The following is a 3,205-nucleotide window of genomic DNA, read 5'->3' on the forward strand; positions in this document are numbered from 1 at the left end:
TTCTTCTAACCTGTCATGCTGCAATGAGTACTTCACAGAGCTTCATTGTCTTCAGTAGGACTCTATGAAAGCCAGAGGTGTAACAACACAGGTGGGAACCCCAGGGCAGCTGCAACACATAGAGCAGTGGTGACATCCCACTGTCGCCATGCTGCCAATGCAATTTTTTGCAACACCCAGAGTGCCTGCCCCAGTTGCCTGATCCTAATTACATCGCTGATAGAAGCATATTTTTTGATAAACTGAAATTGCTTCAGGGAGGGTCATTTCTTTCTAGACTGTAAGCATCTTCTCCTTCTCTATTTTACAAGACCAAGCTTTATCAAAATATATGAAGAGTTTCAATTACATAACTCAGATTACAAATTAAGAGGAACTGTGTTGCAAGTTCCATGACCCATCTTAAAAAAAGGCCAGAGCTTATCTTCATGTTTTTATGTTGTCTGTATCATCCCACCTTCCAAGCATTTCATTACAGCCATTTGCCAACACCTTTTATTCCATGCGAACCACTACAGGAGAAAGCTTCCCTCCGCCCCAACCCCTCCACTTCACAGTCCCACTCACTTTGGTTCTCCAGGGACTACTTGCAAGGGTTTTGTGGACTTTGGAAGCCACTGGTTCCCTCTCTTCCCAGTACTGCCAAGGTCCAAGACCTTGAATTGTAGTTTAAAACATCGTTATTCATAGAATCATAGAAAAGTAGGGATGGAAGGGACTTCCAGAGGCCACCCAAGTCCAAATCCCTGCCTGAGGCACGGTCAGCCCTATTCAAACCATCCCATACAAACCATAATTTAAATTGTACATAAGATAACTGTCAACCCGGACACAAGACAGACCTAACACCCTAACCCTCCGCAAGTAAATCAGGGGAACCGCAGCAGCCACTGTCCTGCTTCTATAAAAGGTTGTCAATATATGCTCAAGAGATCCCAGATAGAGGGCCATGCCCCTGCTACAGAGGAAGGCAACCAGACCCCCGGCCCCACACAATGCGTACCAGTCTGACCATGAGGTAAAATTCCTTCCTTACCCCAACTATGGCAATTGGTCTGACCCAAGCAGAGGGGCAAGACCTTCTAGCCAGGAGTCTCCAGCTTGGGTCCCAGCAAGAGCACTGGCACAGCCCAGTCCAAGTCCCCAGCTTTGGCTGCAGCCAACATTTGGTGCCAAGGGATTCTTTGTACCTAGAAGCTATTGCTGCTGTACAGGCCCCTAGGTTTTGTTAATGAGCATTCCCAGACCTGAGCACTTGTGCGTCTCACTACCCAACAGGACCTGAGTGGATCGTGCATCCCACTACCCAACAGGATTCACAGATGAACACTCAATGCCTCTGAGGGAGGCTTCAAAACACTCCAATACATGGCACAGAAATAGGGGGAGGGGAGCAACCAACAAAGCCCCAAAGCCTGGGAAACCCCCATCTGATAATAACTCATCTACTCAGGGCCTTTTCACAGGAGGTGTGATGCAGCTTGGAGGGGAGTGAGCCTCTGTGATACAGCTGCCTCTTGCTTTTCCAGCTGATTCTGCAAGGGAGGGGAGATCCCAAGAAAAGATTAAACGAGGGTGTTAGGTCTGTGTTGTCTGAGGGTTGAGGGTGGTCTCATGTCGAGTTTAGATCAGTGGTTTTCAACCTTTTTTCTCATTTGTGGACTGCTTTGGAAATTCTAAATGGAGGTGTGGACTGCTTTAAATGGTAAGTGTGGGTATATGCATACTTTTGATTGATCATGCTCATCCTTTGTGGACCCCTTTGACATAGTCTGCAGAGTCCATGGGTCACAGACTGAAAACCATTGGTTTAGATGACAGTTGTATAGGATGGTTTGGACAGGGCTGATCATGCCTGAGGCAGGGGGTTGGACTAGATCAGCGTTTCTCAATTGTGACCCAAAAGTGGGTCGCAAGAATATTTCAAACGGTCGTGAGCAAGTCCCAGGAAAGCATGGAGACTTTGGCTAGGCAGAGGGGTGAAGGGAAGGTGCCAGTTCCTTTCAGCAGGAGAAGGAGGCAGGGGAGAGCTGCATAGCCAGGCTGGTGGCACTGGGGCAGATGTCCATGCTCATGGGGACAGGGTGGCTGGGAGATGCTGCTTGAGGGGTCCAAGGGGCTATGACCAGGCTGCCTGGCTACAGGCCTCCCCTCCTTCTTCCTCCAGCCCCTGCCAGGGCCAGATTTGCTCCGCTGTTGCCAGCATGATCCAGAGCCACAGCAGTTACTGCACTCTGGCCCGAGTGGGATGGGGGCAGCTAGGGGCCTTTCCGGCAGAGCTGAGGGGGAGGGGGCAGGGGCTGTGGGTCGGGTGTGAGGGACACCAGCAAGGTCTAGGGGGGTCATGGAAGTGGCGGTCGTGCACAGGCAGAGTCACAGGGGTGCAGGTTGGGATGGGCCACGGATCCTTGCAAATGGGTCCCTGTAGGAAAAAGGTTGAGAACCACCAGACTAGATCGGGGGTCCGGCTGGGCTGGAGAGGACAGGGGGGCACAGGTCAGGTGTGACAGACACTAGCATGGCCCTGGGGCCAGGGGAGGGGGACTTGGGCACCAGCAGGGCCAGGAGGGTGTGGGTTGGGGCAGGCCACGGGTCCTTGGAGATAGGTCCCTGTAGGGAAAAAGGTTGAGAACCACTGGACTAGATCAGTGTTTCTCAACCCCTGGGTCACAACTAGGGTGGCCATCGTAGAGGACAGTCCGGTTGTCCTCTGTCGATACGAAGCCAGATGCCTTCACGTCCTCTATTTTTCTCTCAACCTTTTTTGTACCAGGACCCGTTTCTAAAGCTCCACGGGCCATCCTGACGCAGTGCCCCTTCACTCCCACCCCCAGTGTGGGGAAGAGGGTAGATGTGTGGGGCAGCTCCTGGTACGCAGGGGAAGAGCCCCCGGTTCCCCTCCTGTGAGGGAGAAGCCATTTTTAAAGTGTGCTCGAGACCCACTTTTGCCTCGTGTACGGGGGGCATCATGAGGGCGTGGGGTGTCAGATCAAGGACAGGCAGAGCAGCCCCACACGCTGGGGGCGGGCGCGAGGGGCAGTGGGGCAGAGCTGGCCATTGATGTTTGGAAGCGTGCCCTAGAAGAGGCGGGGGGACGCAGCGGGTGTGTGAGCTCCGGGCAGCGGGACAGCCCCGAGCGCCGGCGCGGCCCCCACACGGCACAGCAGCCGCGCGGAGGCGGGCGCTGCGAGCGGGCGGAGCCGGC

The 3,205-nt window shown here is 53.6% G+C and overlaps 1 protein-coding gene across 1 annotated transcript in view; it reads left to right on the plus strand.

Moving 5' to 3' along the window:
• The window catches only part of CHST10 (carbohydrate sulfotransferase 10), a 43,682-nt gene that overhangs the window by 8,039 nt on the left and 32,438 nt on the right, over positions 1–3,205 (plus strand). The gene's annotated exons all lie outside the window — the stretch shown is intronic.

This window comes from Gavialis gangeticus, unplaced genomic scaffold, assembly GCF_001723915.1.
Source record: "Gavialis gangeticus isolate Ggan-Ray unplaced genomic scaffold, GavGan_comp1, whole genome shotgun sequence".
NCBI classification, from domain to species: Eukaryota; Metazoa; Chordata; order Crocodylia; family Gavialidae; genus Gavialis; species Gavialis gangeticus.